The sequence below is a fragment of the Sciurus carolinensis genome, chromosome 11 (genome assembly GCF_902686445.1).
Source record: "Sciurus carolinensis chromosome 11, mSciCar1.2, whole genome shotgun sequence".
Lineage (NCBI taxonomy): Eukaryota > Metazoa > Chordata > Mammalia > Rodentia > Sciuridae > Sciurus > Sciurus carolinensis.
This window is the reverse complement of record NC_062223.1, coordinates 27175479-27193837: the sequence shown is the minus strand read 5'-3', so window position 1 is coordinate 27193837 and position 18359 is coordinate 27175479. Positions and strand designations below refer to the sequence as shown.

The 18359-nt window shown below is 37.8% G+C and overlaps 1 pseudogene; it reads left to right on the top strand.

Moving 5' to 3' along the window:
- Window positions 1–16005: 16005 nt before the first annotated feature.
- Window positions 16006–16931, top strand: LOC124959975 (olfactory receptor 4B1-like; annotated as a pseudogene).
- The last annotated feature ends 1428 nt before the right edge of the window (window positions 16932–18359 follow it).

The following is an 18359-nucleotide window of genomic DNA, read 5'->3' as shown; positions in this document are numbered from 1 at the left end:
CTGGTCCTTGAACAGAGGCAGATCATCATGGCAGAAGGGCATGGCAGAGGAAAGCTGCTCCCTAAGTGGCAATCAGAAAGAAGTGGGGCAGGGACAGATAGCCCTATCCCCAGTGATCTACTTCTAGTCACAACCCACCTACCTATAGTTACCAGCCAGCAGTCCATTCAAATTATTAATTCATCAAATGGTTTAATCCATTGATGATGTTATAGTTCTCATAATCTAACATTGCTACATCACCTAATATCTGAACTTTTAAGGGGACAATTCCTTGATCCAAACCATAAAGAGCTAGGTTATAATCTCCTCCCTTATCAGGCCTTCTCTGACCTTCATCCTCCTCAGGTATAATTTCATCTTATTTCATTGCCCCATCAATTTGATTGTAATTCTTTTATATGTGTTTCTTTCAAGGGCAGAAAAATCCATCTTCTTGGCGGCTCTAAAAATCTTGCACATAGTAGATGTTTCTTGAGTACTGGTTGAGTATGCAACCCTTGAGGTCTGTGCCCAGTCCTTGCTAAATCAACTCTCACAGATTCTTCACAGTGTCATGGTAGGCAGCGCATTGCTTTCTGTTAAAACTCTAAGAGCTGAGGCCCTGAATTTCAATAGCCTGTTCCAATTGCCTGTCAGTCACATTCCAAGATCCTAGTTACCCAACTTTTGTTATCAGCTATTTTTGTATAGATTTAATAAGATTGTCGCATAAACTTCATGTGATTATTCTGAGTATTAAATAAGATAACATACATGTAATACTTTTAAAAAGACTGTAGCATAGAGATCATGGTACTCAATAAATATTCACAAGCATCATCATTATCGTTAGTGTTGATCTTTATTTTGTTTAATAATTGCATCCCAGTTCACATACTGTAGATCTGCTTATAATAGCTTTTGATTCTATTTCCAAAACTTTCAAGCACTAATTGGTAGTTCAATCCTTGCATTTTGAGACTTTCTTTTGCTAAACATTCTCTTCTATTTAATTGGTTTCAAGTGTGTAATAGTACCTGGCATAGCATGGATATTACAGTAATATTTGTTAAGTGGATAGTAACTGTAACATAGCCTTCACATCATCTCTTACTGTGAATGGTTTTAAATCCTGTTAACATGTATTTTAAAACATTCGGTTCAAAACTGAATACAGTGGAGGCATCGTCCTATTTTCTGGGTACCTTGCTTGCATTAATGAGGGCTAGGACTTCAGGATGCAGACTGAGATAGGGGTCTTAGAGAGGGAGAGAGAGAGACACTGAACACCATTAAGGAACTCTGAGTAGCTTGGACCTGCACAGGTTGATAATATCTACTCTAACTGAACTGTGAATGTTCTTTGGGATTACCTTGCCTACTGAGGGTTGGGAGGTGGTGAGTCTATTTAGAGCTAATTACTCATTGCTACTGTCTCACTTGAAAAAACACAGAAATTAAAGAAAGCATTTTTTATTGTTTTTAGGATCAGAGAAGGTTGTAAAGAATTGAAAATATCTTCACAATTCACACAAGGACTAATGGTCTAACTATACCATTTAGCATTTGAGAACTCTTAATTATTACTTCTGTCACACCTTTAAAAATTTATTATTTAGAAAATGAATGTAAAATAACCTTGAAAGAAAGCTTGATAGGATGTAGTAAACTACTCACATTAATTATTCATATTCTTTTTATGTTGGTTGGAATGCATATAATTGAGAAGAAAAAAAAAAGCTATACATTGACTCTCCAAGCACAGAGGTAGAAGGGGCAGCACTGATGGAGATGTTCTCGACTATGCTGTCCAATATGGGAGTGGCTATTTATCACTTGCAATGTGAGACTGAGGAACTGCATTTTGAATTTCATTTAACTTTAGCAAACTTCCATTTGAATAGCCACATATGGGTACCAAACTGGGCAGCAGAAGTCCACAGGTTTTCAAGTGTTGAATTCTGCCCCAAACTTGTGGCTGTCACTCAGAGTTGGCACAAGACTGCTGCTGTGCCAGTGTCCTGATGGTTCTGTGGCTGACCTCCTCTAACCTCAAGCTTTCACTAACCAACTCTTCTAATCTATTCTCACATGGTCACCCACTCATACCCCAAACCCCCACACCAGAGCCAGGGTGGCTAGAGACCGCTGCAAGTCAGCTGTCCCCCTTGATGTCTCCACGCTTGCTTCAGGAATGGACTTGGGGTCTGTGTGAAATACTGCGTCATGAAGAGCCACTTCCTAGAATGACCTTCTGTAGCATGGGATGCAGCTAACCATTCCCTCCTTGAAATAATAGCTTCCCTTATTTTCCATGAAACCTTTATCTCTTGGTTGCTTTCCTACTGGCCACTCCTTGGTTTCCTTTGATGGTTCCTTTTCATTTCTCCACCTTTTAAGCATAAGTGAGCCCAAAACTTGGTTCTCAAGTTACTGACCCATCTCTCAGTCTCTGAGGACATCCCACTGAGTGTTGGGGCTTTCAATAACATTCCAGTGTTGATGACTATCAAACTTATGGCTCTTGCTTGGACCTCTTTCAACAACTTTCACTCAGACAGTCAACAGCTTAGCTGAAAATTTTGAAATGAAAATTCAATGAACTTACCCTGAACTGAAATCTGATCTTCTCTGCTCCCTACTTTTACTACAGTCGTTTCCATCTTAAGAGATGGTAGCTCTGGTCTGGTTGCTTAATCTAAAACATTGGAGGTACCCTTGATTTCTGTCTTTCTCTCAGTCAAGACATCAACCAATCTTGTTACTTCTAATTCACATTATGTCTAGAATTTGACCACTTCTTAAGTTTTCATTGCTGTGGTACTCATCTCCTGGTTGGACTAATACAATGCTCTCCCAGTTGGTTTTCCTGTATATCCTATGCCCTTCATTCTTGACAAGATAGCAGTCAGAGATCCTGACATGAGATGGTTTGTCCTTATGACCTTTATGTAAAATGGTATCCACCAGCATTTCCTGATATCCTTAAGGCATTCTTTTTAAAAAATAGGTGCATATTAATACAGAAAGGTGAGTTTCATTGTGGCATATTTGTGCAGACATAAAAATATAATTTGACCAATTTCACCACCTCTCTCTTCCTCATTCTCCCCTTTCAAGCAATTAAATAGAAGACACCATCAAAAGCCTACTGACTCCATCTGTTTACCAACAAATGCCATAATTTCATTCTTCTTTAAAATTGAGTAATATTTTATCATATAGGGCATTTGCTGGTAAACTGATGGAATTGGAGAATATCATGCTAAGTGAAATAAGCCAAACCCAAAAACCAAAGACCAAATGTTTTCTCTGATATGTGGATGCAAATTCACAATAAGTGGGGATGATGCTAGGGAGTGATAGAGTTATGTTATATTAGGTTGAGGGGAATGAAGGAAGGGGAGCGGGGATGGGGGTAGGAAGGTTAGTAGAATGAAACAGACATTATTACCTCATGTACATATATGACTGCATGACCAATGTGATTCTACAATATGTACAATCAGAAAAATGAGAAATTATACTCCATTTATGTATGACCTTTCAAAATGCATAAATGCATTCTACTGTCATGTATAACTAATTAGATCAAATAAAAAATTTTTAAAAAGTTGAGCACTTTTCTTGTACTTGTTGACCATTTTACTTCTTTTGAGAAGGCTCTTCTCAGTTCCTTTGCTCATTTATATATGTTTATCGACTCTGGGTATCAGTCCTCTGTCGGAGAAATAGCTGGCAAAGGTTTTCTCAAATCCTTTTGATTGCCCCTTTGCTCTTTTAATTGTCTCTTTTTCTGTTCAGAAGCTTTTTAATTTGATGTCATCCCATTTATTGATTCTTTTATTTCCTGTTGTATCGGCATCTTAATCAGGAAGTTTTGACTCTGTGTATTGAAGTGTTTCCCTTATATTTTCTTCTAACAGTTGCAAAGCTTCTGGTCTTATAGTTACATTTTTATCCATTTTGAGTTTAGTGTTTTACAGGGCAAGAGGTAAGGGATTTAGTTTCATTCTTCTACATATGGTTATTCAGTTTCCCAGAACCCTTGTTAAAGAGGTTGTCTTTCCTCCAATGTATATTTTTGGCACCTTTGTCAAGGATCAGGTGACTGAGTTGTATAAGTTTATGTCTATGTCTTCTATTATGTTCCATTGGTCTATGTGCCTGTTTTTATACCAGTAACAAGCTGTTTTCATTACTATGGCTCTTTAGTATAATTTGAAGTTGAGTATTGTGAAGTCTCTTTTTGGGTATTCTGCGTCTTTTGTGCCTCCATATGAATTTTAGGATTGTTTTTTCCTCGTTTTTGAAAAATGTCATCACATTTTGATGGAGATTGCATGCACTGAATTGGTAGACTTTGATAATATAGCCATTTTTATCATCATTAATTCTGCCCATCCATGAACATGGGAGGTCTTTCCATCTTCTACTATCTTCTTCAATTTCTTTCTTCAGTATTCTATAAATTTCATTATAGAGGCTTTTTTACCTTCTTGGCTAGGTTCACTTCTACGGGTTATATTAGTTTTTGAAGGTATTGTGAATTCTGGGATTGTTTTCCTGATTTCTTTCTCAGTGGATTCATTATTAGTATATAGAAAAACTATTGATTTCTGTATGTCAATTTTATATCCTGCTACATTGATGAATATGCCTATCAGCTCTAGAAGTCCTCTGGTGGAAATTTTATTCTCTTTTAAGATCATATCATATGTAAGTAGAAAAAACTTAACTTCTTCCTTTCCTACTTATATTACTTTTATTTCACTCTGTTGTCTAATTACTGTGGCTAAAATTTAAAGTACTGTATTGAATGGGAGTGATGAGGATGGGCATCACTGTCTTTCTCCTAATTTTAGGGGAAATACTTTCAGTTTTTCACTATTCAGTATGATGTTGGTTTTGGATTTTTCATATATAGCTTTTATGATGTTGAGGTAAGTTCTTTTTATCTGTAATCTTTTAAAAAATCATGAAGGGATGGTGAATTTTGTTGAAGGCTTTGTCTTTGTCTTTTAAGGTGACCATGTGATTTTTCTCCCTTGGTTCTATTTATGTGGTGTATTGCATTTATTGATTTACCTATTTTGAATCATCCTTGCATTTCTGGGATGAAACAAACTTTATCATGTTATATAATCTTTTTAATACATAGCTGGTTTTTATTTGCTAATATTTTATGGATGATTTAAATCTATACTCATCAATAATATTGGTCTTTAGTTTTCTCTCCTTTCAGTATCTTTTTCTGGTGTTGGTATCAGGATGATACAGGCTTCACAGAATGAGTTTGGAAGCACTCCCTCCCTCTCAATTTCATGGACTAAATTGAGGACTATTGACATTAGTTCTTTAAAGATTTGGTAAGATTCAGTGGATTTATTTTAATCTAAGTTACATATTGAGTTTCATTTGTTTCTTTTCTTTCTCTACCTCCATTATGTCCTCAGGAGGATATGAAGGTTGTAACCTCCTTGAGTTCAGGAACTTTGTGTTTTCACTGCCAACTCTCCTGGACATGGAAGTGCTTGGCACTTCATAGAACTCAATAGTATTTGTTGAGTGAATGAATGGATGGATGAATATTTCTTTCCGAGGAAATTCTTGACATATTTCATGATTATGACCACTATCATTGAGGGAGAGAGAGGCACAGGGAGACTAAGAGACTAAGACTTTGCTTTATTTATTATCCTTGTATTCATTTCCAGTTGGCAAATCTGGGCAAAAGACCCCCTTCATTTCCAACTTTCTTCTCTCTTCATTTACTTCCTCCTTATTGGGTACAAATAGAATATGGAAATGACACTAAAATAACTAAAGCAGATTCAAAAACTTTCCTCGAGTCATAGTTAATTTGGTAGCGTTTCACTGTAGAGAAAAGAAGTTCCATGGGGAACTTTGTCCCTTGATTATTGTGTGTGGCTTAATTTATTTGACTAGTGAAAAGTATCTATTTAATCAAAACCCTTGGGCTTTGTGTGGGTGGGTAGGATTTCTACATCAAAGCAGGATCTTATAATCCTTGACTTTGTTGGTCTCATGACTTTTATTTCTCAAGTGTTCTAAATCCAAATATTTACCCCAGTTCAAAAACCTGAGTTTATCTTTTTTAAAATCATAAGCATCATTTACTTGGTTTTCTAAAAGCTCCCAGGACCATTCATGGTTTGTCCTTGGGGACAGATCTGTTCCTTGGATTGCAGAGCAGTGACTACCCTGTCATTGAAGATCACCTCGTGTTGAAAGAACACTGATTTCTGAGTTAGTAACTGGGCAAAAAACCAGAGTGTGGTTTCAGGAAGTTGATTAACCTGTCTCAGCCTCTGCAAATTCATGTAGTAAAATAAGGATTTAGAATAATATCCTAATTTTTTTCAGCACCATTCTCAGAGTGACTTAGCTGAGAGTAACCTGGACTTTGTTCATTGGGATCTTTAGTGAGAAATCTGCTAGATGTAATAGTCCAGGAACCTGCTTGCTAGGTAGCACGAGTTTAAGGGAGGAATCCAATGCCCCTTCCCACCAGTTTTCCCAAATCAGAACGAGTCCTTGAGTAATGGTCTATTCCAGCAGAGTGGCTAACTTCTTGAATTGGAGACACTTGAATGTATGTGAAATCCATCTGGTCTCATTTCTTATTCCAAAGCAGAGGAGAAACCACACCAGGTCTTCTGACCTAAAGGTAGGTGATGTGACTAGAAGAAAGGCATAAAGTTTCTCAGCAGCTGAAGTGTATTGGGAAACTCGATTTTTCTGTTAGAGTCACAAGAACTCATTTTTGAAAATGAGGCAATCTGGTTTACTGTCTCCTTGGCAGGGCTGGGGCAGGAGACTGGTGACTTACATGGATATTTTTTATTTCAGCAAAATATGCATAGCATAAAATTTGTTGACTTTTAAGTTCTTTTACAATTTTGGATTCTGTGATGTCTTACTCAGGAAATACCAGGGAGAGCTGTGACTGGGATAGAAGTTCTATTTGTTCACTCTGAAGTCAGTCCCAAAGACCCCTCAGACTTCCTCGTATTTTTCTGTAGCCCAGGGTCTGCATTCTATCATCATGTTCTGGTGTGATGGACAACAGGTAACCTGGCCTATGTTCTACTCAGTCAGATGCCAGCTTTTACCAACTGGTTTCTTTTGCTTTCCATACTTCTATGGAAGGCAGCGTTTTGGGGAGAGAAAATATATTTTTCAGTGGAAGAGAGAGTGGGTGCAGGTGAGTGGGAGATAGAAAAGAGAGGGACAAATACAGTAAAGACAGAGGTTACAGGAAGGAAACAGTAGTTTTCAAAGAGGAAGGCTATCAGGTTTTGCTCCTCTTCGGGATGAAGCCTGGGAAGACTGCAATGTATATAATTCTCCTCTTACCTCTGTATGACTTCTCTGATGGTTGAAAAGTCTTACTTAAATCTGAACTCTTCACTTATGTGACATGTATGTCCTTTATACCTGTGAATGACATAGGACAGTGCTTTAAAAGCTCAATACTTGGTGGTTTTAAATACTGGCTCTGCTACCTGTGATGCCTTAGAAAACTTAATCCACTTCTTCGTGTTTCTGTTTCCTTATGTAGAAAAAATGATGATAATAATTATACCTAGTTCACAAGTTTGTTGTGAAAACTTAATGGATTAATGTACATAGAGTATTTCTAAAAGGTTTGGCTTATTTCAATAGACTCTTACTACCTACCAAAATGCAAACAATAATAAGGATTTGAGAAAAATATTAAAAAGTAATTTTGAATTCTAAAATAGTGTACTTCTTGGCAGAAGATGTAAACACAGAGACCGCAATCACAAAACAATCTGTTTATTGCTGTGAAAACTATATGATAATGTGCCAGAGCAACACAAAGGCGGGGATATTTTATTCATGTACTGGTGAGGTTCTAGAAAGAAGTCTGAAAGAAGGAGTACCAAGCAGTGAAGAAAGAGAAGACCTCCAGGTTAGGAAGGAGCTACATGGTCTTCATTAGTGGAAGGACAATAGGGATGCAAAGGCTGGCCTGGTCAGGGCAAGAAGGAACTTGGACTCCTTGCTGAGAACATCAGTTCTTAGGCTGTGGGCAGCAGGGAGTGTTGGTGGACTTCATGTAGAAAGTAACATGATCAGATTTGTTTTTAAGAAAAACATTTTTTACAATGTTCAGAGAAGGGAGGATTCATATGAGTTAGAGCGGTTAAGAAAGGCCTCACTGAGCGCACTGGACAGGGATTAGGCTTGGAAGACAGGTAAGATTTGAGGAGACCAAAGAGGGCATTTCTGGTGAAGGGAGCCTCTTATGGTGGGAAAGACCAGAGGAGTTTGGTGGGATGGATGGAGAACCCTGAATGGAGTAGAATTCATGGTTGTCCTGGTTATGCCTAAGTAGTAGAGTGGTGTGAGGAAACAAGTGTATAGGAAACATTTTCTTTTCTTTCTTTTTTTCCCCATTGCTTAAATATCTTTACTATTTGTAAAAAAAAAATATTTTGACAGTGATAGCACTATAAAATATTTCTCCCATCTGAAACTCAAAATCTTCCCACATGTCCTCCATAAACAAAATATTCATACTTCACACCCATTCAAGTCTAAGTAGCATTTAAAGTTCTAAATCAAATATTATTTTTCTTTCCCAGAACCTATTAGTCATTTTATTTTATTTTATTTTTATTTTTTAAAATTTTATTAATTTTATTTTTTTATATATGTACTTTTTATTATTGTAAACAAATGGGATACATGTTGTTTCTCTATTTGTACATGGAGTCAAGCATACCATTTGTGTAATCATAAATTTACACAGGGCAATGTTGTTTGATTCATTCTGTTATTTTTTCCCTTCCCCCCACCCCTCCTACCCCTCTTTTTCCTCTGTACAGTCCTTCCTTCCTCCATTATTACCACCCTCCTTATCCCTAACCCTAAACCTACCCCTAACCCTAATGCTAACACCTCCCACCCCCCATTATATGTCCTCATCCGCTTATCAGCGAGATCATTTGTCCTTTAGTTTTTTGAGATTGGCTTATCTCACTTAGCATGATATTCTCCAATTTCATTCATTTGCCTGCAAATGCCATAATTTTATCATTCTTCATGGTGGAGTAATATTCCATTGTATATATATGCCACAGTTTCTTTATCCATTCATTAATTGAAGGACATCTAGGTTGGTTCCACACTCTGGCTATTGTGAATTGAGCAGCAATGAACATTGATGTGGCTGTATCTCTGTAGTATGCTGATTTTAAGTCCTTTGGGTATAGGCCAAGGAGTGGGATAGCTGGGTCAAATGGTAGTTCCATTCCAAGTTTTCTAAGGAATCTCCACACTGCTTTCCAGAGTGGCTGCACTAATTTGCAATCCCACCAGCAATGTATGAGTGTTCCTTTTTCCCCACATCCTCTCCAACACCTATTGTTGCTTGTATTCTTGATAATCGCCATTCTCATTGGGGTGAGATGGAATCTTAGTGCAGTTTTGATTTGCATTTCTCTTATTACTAAAGATAGTGAACATTTTTTCATATGTTTGTTGATTGCTTGTAGATCTTCTTCTGTGAAGCATCTGTTCATATCCTTAGCCCATTTGTTGATTGGGTTATTTGTATTCTTCGTGTAGAGTTTTTTGAGTTCTTTATAGATTCTGGAAATTAGTGCTCTATCTGAAGTATGAGTGGCAAAGATATTCTCCCACTCTGTAGGCTCTCTCTTCACATTACTGATAGTTTCCTTTGCTGAGAGAAAGCTTTTTAGTTTGAATCTATCCCAGTTGTTGATTCTTGCTTTTATTTCTTGTGCTATGGGAGTAGACCAGAGACCTTGCATCTTATAGAAGAAAAAGTAGGTCCAAACCTTCAACTTGTTGGCTTAGGATCAGACTTCCTATTAGTCATTTTAAACCACAGGCAACATACTTAATAGCATTTCTTTTTTAAAATTGGTTGATCAGGCTATTTTAAGAGGGGAAAAAAATCAGTTCAAGGTCTCAGAATAGAGAGTCCTCTTATACTGAAAGCAACAGACATTGAAAAACCCCGTCCTCTCCTGGAGTTTGTGATTTCAACAATACTAACAGAACCAGCACACAAATCGACTTCTTACCTAATGTTAGGCATTGTCTTGTTACTTTTGGATGATGCTGAAATTCTATATAAATTTTAAAAGGATGGGTGAGTGGAAGGGATAAGTCCAGGGCACAAGATGGCTTAAGCTGGGGACAGCAGAGCGGATGCTCTCTGAGTAGTGGGGGTAAGAACAGCCCAATCCCTAGGATCCCACCTCACAAAAAAAAAAAAAAAACAACAACAACAACAAAAAAAAAACAGGCTTTTTGGGGTGGAGGAAGACGGAAGACATAGGAAAACTGCAATCTGTACTAATCTCTTAATGATGGATAAAAGTGTCAATCCAAAATACTGCATGTAGTATCAGAATAGGAAGCAAATTTCTGACTGCAGATGCAGTGTGGATGAAGGAGAATCTGAAGACTAAGAGGTTTCAGTAATTCAGGCATCAGACTACAGGGTGAGCAGGGGCTGGCAGCTGGAACAGGGAGAACAGGGCATACCAGGATCTGGTGTCCAGGGGCAAGAACTGGATATGAGAAACGAGGCACAGGCATGACTCAGATTTGACATCAAAACTACAAGTCTGAACTGCTTGGGGGTTGATGGGGTCATGGAAGTACCTTCCAGTGGACCCTTGCCTGGAGGTGATCTGTGGCTTCATGACTTAGTCCCATCAGTTGGAACTGTTGCCTCTGTCCAAGTACTTGTTGGGCTTGTGAGTGAGGATGTGGAAGGGTGATCCTTGAGGATTCTCATTACCTGACCTATTCAGCTATTTGATTTTCCAAGGTAAGGAGATAGCTTAGTGATTTTTGGATCCCTGGAACTCACCCCTAGTGGAAAAAAGACAATAACAGAATGATAAATTCACCTTATTAATTTTCATTATTAGAGTGTTTATAGCTGTTTTAGAAAAATTTTCTTGAAGATTAACTTCAGAATAATTTTGTTGAATTAATATACAGAAAAATTCCATTGGATTTTAGTTGAGGATGTCTATATTTATAGATAAATTAGGCAGAATTAAAATTGAGGGAGAATTGATGCATAATTGTCTTGAAATTTTAGTATTCAAAAATGTATGATTAAAAATATTTTGGCGGTGATATATATTTACTTTTCCATCCCTATATTGCTTTACATTCTTCAGTGGAATGTTATGGCTTTTGGTTTTGGGTATTTCCCATTTTAAGTGCTTCGTGTTTTAACAAGTTTCTTATGAACTGTAGACACAATATTTTAAAATTGTGCTTTCTAACCAGTAATTCCATTTGAAATTTCTTATTGTCGCCAGTGGTCTGCAGTTTGATTTTTAATTTTTCCCCTAGTTTTCCATTATGGGAATTTTGCTGAGAGGAAGCAGAACCCCATCAAAACTAGCTGAGGCAAACAAACAAACAAACAAAACAACAACAACCAAACCCAACCAAAACCAGAAAAACAAAAGTCCTTATTTTAGGAATGAGAAGCTTTTCTTGGCACCCAAGTGCACAATGGATTGAATTATGGACTACAAATTTGAGGATGAAGTGTTTTCTTTGAGTCTCTGAGAAGTTGAGATCTCTTTCTCTATGAATTCTCTGGCTCCAGAACACTTGTTTCTCAGTTCCTTGAGGTTCAAGGACTTTACTGAATCCTGAACCTCAGCATGCATCCTCACCTGAGGACTATGACACACACTGATTTGATTTCATCTGTTGCATCTTGACTTTTGTGTTCTGTGGTGATTCTGTTCCTTGTTGTTTGGGGTGTGTTTTCAGATGTCTAATGTGTATTCAGGAAAAAATTCACTATGAAATCAGATATAAGGGAAAATAAGAGGGATAATGAAATCAGATATAAGGGAAAATAAGAGGGATAAATTTTTTAAAAAATTAGGGAATACAAATTTATATTTTCTCTTCCTTATTTTGCCTGAATCATATGTGTTAAAAATTTCAATAGGGACACCTTCTAGAGGATATTGTTTTTGAATAACATGATATTGTTAGCTTAACGTGTGTACTGCGATCCACATTACTTTTGTGTAATCTATTGGGTGTTTAGATATGTAAGAGGTTCCCAGTATGTATTTGTTCCAGAGAAGTAAATTAGAAATCCTCACTCCTGTTATTTTTTTCTGGTGACTTCCAAAATGGAACCATAAGAAGCTGCTAACCAGCTATAATAAGACTCTCAGGGGTCAAGCTCTTTGAACTCAGTAATTTGCAATAGTATGCATGGTAGAAAGTGTGAAAAGAATAGTGGAAGGATGGAGAAAAACTAGTAAACTCATCTTTCTCCAGAGTATTCGAGCATTTGTCATAGAAACAGATTCATTCAAACTGCAAGACTAGAAATGGACTCTGTCCAGAGTGAATCGAGGACTGGTGTGACTGAGGAAAGAAGACAGCACAGAGCACCTTTTGGAAAGGGAGGGTTATTAGTGAGAAATTCCCTGCTATGGTTTAGCTGAGTCCCCTGAGTTGATGTGTTGCAAACTTAATCCTCAAAAGTCATATTTTGATGGTATTTGGAGGTAAAACTTTTGGGAGTATTGTCTTAATCCATTCGTGTGTTAATGGATTATTGAGGGCTGGAACTTGTAAAAGGGAGTCCCTGGTGTGCTTGCTCTGCTTCCCACGTGATGCCCTCTGCTATGCCATGACCCATGGGAAGGCCAGCACCAGGTGCTGAGGAGAGGCCTGGCCATGCTTTTGGACTTCCTAACTTGCAGAACTGTGAGCTAATTAACCTCTACTCTTTAAAAAAGTTTTTTTTTTTTGTTATACATAACATTAGGATTCATTTTGACATAATTTTAAAAGCATGGAATATAATATGCTCTAATTCAGTCCCCAGTACTTCCCCTGTCCCTCCCCCTGTTCCCTTTCCTCTACTTCACTGATAGTTCTGCTATTTACTTATAGTATTTTTAGTTAGCGTTTTGTGGATATATGTGATGGTGAGATTAATTGTGGTATATTCATATATGTGCACAGGAAAGTTAGGTCAGATTCATTCTACTGTTCTTCCCTTATCCTGTCCCTCTTCCCACCCCTTCAATCCTCTTCCTCTACTCTGCTGTCGCCTCCCGCCGCAACAGTTGCGTGGATATTGTTACCGCCTGCAGCAACAATTGCACGGGTATTTATCGGAGGTGGACTGTAAACTGAGCTACTTCTATTATCTTTCTCTTTAGTGTGCTGCTTTCTTGCTTGCTCATTAGTGTATATATAGAGAGAGGCTTACTTTCTTTTAGAGGAAGTTTTAGAGGAAGACAGGCTTTGCTTAGAGCTTAGAGGAAGAGAGACTTTGCTTATCAGGAAAAGAGACTTGCTACACTTTCAGAGATCTATATCTTCTTAGAGTCCTGCATCCTGCAAACTAAAGGTGCGTGCTATCAGAGGTGCTTCTTCTGTGATCTGCCATCTGCCTTCTGTGTTCTGCCATCATTCAGAGGTGCTGCTTATCCTCCGCCCAGTGATCTAGAGGTGTGGTTTATCCTGTGTTCTGCGATCTGCAACCTGAGGTGCTGCTTATCCACCATGCTTCCTATAGGTGTGTGTCTTATATACCTAAGGCAGCCAGTCAGCTTAGGATTAGCACAATTGAAGCATGCCCCTCCGTACCAATCAAGAAAGAATGAGGAATATCTGTTGACCACTAGCGCAGAGGAGACATTAAGTAATCAAGCAAAAGTAGATCACTCCGTGTTAACCACCTCGTGGCTCAATGCCAGCCTCAATCTTAGGGTTACCTAAACATGTCTTCTGCACTCTGCTGATCCTTTTTGTATTTTGATGGAATCCCCTTCGCCCCCTTATTTCGGACTATTTGATATTTCCACATGTCATTTGACCTTTGACTTTTGGGGACTGGCTTATTTCACTTAGCATGATGTTCTCCAATTGTATCCATTTACTGGTAAATGCCATAAATTCACCTTTCTGCTGGCTAAGTAACACTATGTTGTGTATATATATCACATTTTCTTTATCCACTGATCTGTTGAAGAGAACCTAGATTTGGTCTATAGCTTGGCTCTTGTGAATTGTGTTGCTATAAACATTGATTTAGTATGCTGATTTTAGGTCCTTTTGGATATGTACTGAGGAATGGGATAACTGGGCCAAAAGGTGGTTTGGTCCTAGATTTTTGAGGAATCTACATACTGCTTTCCAGAGTGATTGCACCAATTTGCAGTTCCACCAGCAATGTATCTTTGTCAACATTTATTATTGCTTATATTCTTGATCATTGCCATTCTGCGATGAAATCTTAGTGTAGTTTTGATTTGCATTTCTCTAATTGCTAGAGATGTTAAACATTTTTCATGTCTTTGTTGACCATTAGTATTTTTTCTTTGGAGAAGTGTCCATTTAGTTCTTTTGCCCATTTTTTTTACCCAATTATTGATTGGATTATTATTATTATTTTTGGGGGGTTAAACTTTTTGAGTTCTTTATATATTCTGGATATTAGTGCCCTAAGGATGGGGTGACAAAGATCTTCTCCCATTCTGTAGGCTCTCTCTTCATGCTCTTAAATGTTTCCTTTGCTGTGCAGAAGCTTTTTAATTTGGTGCCATCCTACCTATTGATTTTTGATTTTATTTCTTGCACATCAGGAGTCTTGGTAAAGGGAGTCAATTCCTCTACCAATATGTTGGGGTGTTGGGCCTACATTTTTTTCATATTTTTATTGGTGCATTATAGTTGTGCATAATGGTGGAATTTGTTGTTACATATTTGTATATGCATACAATTTAACAATATAATTTAGCCAATAAGAACTTCCATTACATAAACGCTTTGTCTGATAACCTTATTTGAGAAAACCAATACAGTTGAAGTGCCCTGTTTACCCTTTTCTAAGCCCACTCTGTTCTCTATAGTTCTCTGAAGAGACTTATTCTAACCTTTGTGTTAATAATTTCCTTGCTGTTTTTAAAATCATTTTCCATCCCCAAATAGTACAGTGATGAATTTTGCCTGTTCTTCAGTTGTATATAAAATATTTTACTTCACTGTATTCTTCTATGATTTGCTCTATTTTATACTTCTTTTTAAGCTCTTATACATGCAGTTATGTGCACAACCATAGAAACGAAATGATGTACCCCATTTGTGTACGATGAATCAAAATGCAGTCTGTAAAAAATAAAAAAATAAATAGTTAAAAATAATAAACATTATCTATATATGAATAATACTCAAACTTGTAAAAAAAGAAAGTTCAGATTATTACAAATGTAGTTTAGAAAATGATTCAATATTTCATGACAAAGGAATAGAAAAGCATCTAGAAGTTGCACCTGTTTGCAATGAAAAATAATGGAAAGAGTCCAAAGAAATAAAAGAAGGAGAATTCAGTACTTATTGATATACTCTAACATCATGAGATATAATATTCTAGCAATTGCAACATTTCTGATCTAATTCCTATTAACCACTATTCTTTATAATTTTCCCAGTCTGTGGTATTCAGGGATAATTATGGAAAATGGCTGTTATTCCCTGAGGCACTGAGGAAGGAAACAAGGAATATGGAAGCAGATGTATGTTCAGGATATTTTATAAGAGGAAGACTGATCAAAATGCAGTATAGATAATATAAATATAGGCTATTAACCTGAATAGCTCTCAAATTCAGAATATCTTGTGGTTATTTAGAATGATTCCTGGACTGAAAGTCAGAAAGACTTGTTGAGTCCCAGAGTTACAATTTTCTGTGTGATCTTGAGCAAATATCTATTTTCTGAGTCTTAAGTTTCTAATAGTAAAATTAAGTGAATTAAAATAATTTAGAGAGTTAAAATGCTTTTTTTAACAATAATTTAGTAGGTTTTCACTAAGTGAATAAGTGATTTACACTCTCTATAGTGGTATAAATAAGGTGGATTTATGTTATAATCATTGTTTTATTTCAGGTCTCCCACTTTCTGGCATCTAGCAAAACTGAACTGAATCTCCATGGCCAGTACAAATAACGTGACTGAGTTAATTATCACTGGCCTTTTCCAGGATCCAGAGGTGCAGAGAGTGTGCTTTGTGCTGTTTCTCCCCGTGTACCTGGCCACTGTGGTGGGCAATGGCCTCATCATTGTGACGGTCAGTGTCAGTAAGAGTCTGTGCTCCCCCATGTACTTCTTCCTTGGCTACCTGTCCCTGGTGGAGATCTGTTACTCCTCTACTGTGGTCCCTAAATTCATCACTGACTTACTTGCCAAGGTTAAAACCATCTCCCTGAAGGGCTGTTTGACCCAGATCTTCTTCTTCCACTTCTTTGGGGTCACTGAGATCCTCCTGCTTGTGGTGATGGCCTATGACCGCTATGTGGCCATCTGCAAGCCTCTTCATTACATGAACATTATAAGTCGTCAAGTGTGTAACATGCTGGTGGCTGGTTCCTGGCTGGGGGGCTTCATTCACTCCATAATGCAGGTTCTTGTCACGGTTCCATTGCCCTTCTGTGGTCCCAATGTGATTGACCACTATTTTTGTGACCTTCAGCCTTTATTCAAGCTGGCCTGCATTGACACCTTTGTGGAAGGGATTGTTGTGTTGGCCAACAGTGGATTAATCTCTGTCTTATCCCTCATCATCTTGGTGTCCTCCTACGTCATCATCCTGTCCAGCCTGAGGAACTGCTCTGCAGAGGGGAGGCGCAAAGCCCTCTCCACCTGTGCCTCTCACATCACAGTGGTCATCTTGTTTTTGGACCCGTCATCTTCCTTTATATGCGGCCCTCGTCCACCTTCACTGTGGACAAACTGGTGGCTGTGTTTTATACGGTCATCACCCCCATGCTGAACCCCATCATCTACACACTCAGAAATGCAGAGGTGAAAATCGCCATGAGGAAGCTGTGGGGCAGAAGGAACTCAAGGTTGGAATGAAAGGAGAATTGAGGGACCAAAGTAGTAGGAACATTTTGAAATGGATTTTGTCTTCACTGGATATTCAACAATGCAGGCAACAAACATATGTACCTAATGCTACTGCTACTGTGGTATTCCTTATAACCAGGGACTCCCAGGTGTCCTGGTGTGGCGTCCAAAGAAAGAGGTCAGATTTTATCACCGAATCTTATGGAATCTGATTGTCTCACTGTTTTCCCACAGTATCATGGATTTGGATGAGTCAAAGGCAAAATAGAAATGCAAAAAACATTTTTAGAATAACATATTTTTGTTTTTCATTGACACGTAGTTATTTTACACAATTGTGGGGTACAGTATGATGCTTCAACACATGCACGTGGTGTAATGACCAGAGCATATCAGGGTAGTTGGCATGTCCATCACCTCAGACATTTAGCATCTCTGTATTGGGAAAAAGTAACATCTTTCTACTAGTTATATTGAAATAGTTAATTGTTGTTATTCATAGTTATCGTACTGTGCTTTCAAACATTAGGAGCTATTCCTCCCAATAACACCTCTCAACAGAGGAGAATAATTTAAAACTTTGTAGATTAAAATCACTTCCTCCTCTTCCTTCCTTCCTTCCTTCCTTCCTTCCTTCCTTCCTTCCTTCCTTCCTTCCTTCCCTCCCTTTAACTTCCTCTTTCCTTCCTTTCTCTCTCTTTCTGTCTCTCTCTCTTTCTTTCCTTCTTTTCTTCCCTATTTAGTCTTCTGTATGATAGTCACCTATATTTAAAAATAAAAAAGAAACAAGCTGGGCACAGTGGTACATGCCTGTATCATCAACCCTGGAGGTTGAGGTAAGAGAATTGCAAGTTCAAGGCCTTCCTTAGCAATTTAGTGAGGCCCTCAGCAACTTAGACAGACCCTGTCTCAAAGAACTGGTGATATAGCTCAGCCTTGAGGATTAATGCCCAACCACAGGAATTTTCAGGGACTATTTGGATATGAGATTACCAATCTGATTTTCTCTTCCAGTGTGGACAAGTGTGTCTTTCAACTTTTTTGTTCTTTGGGTTGTCTCTGTATCTACTACTAGAGACAATCTATCTGATCATGGTTACTAAAAAAGTCCCTGGAGCAATTTAAATTCTTGTGACATGTTGGCACAAAAGATGGTCTTTTGGTCACAATTTCCAACATTGATAAAATAATATCAAAATGGCATAAATCCTACCTATTACCAGGGAAAGATGAAATCAAAATGTTTTCACAAAAAGACCATCATTGTAGTGTCATCTAGATGGGAAAATATAGAACATTAGAAAATGATGATTGCCCTAACTTGAAGATTGAATGGGGAGGGTAATGATGTCCACACATATTTGTACTCCAGACCTCTGTCTCTTATTGTAAGTGACCATGCCAATACCATTCTTTTTGTGCCCATTTCTTGGTGAG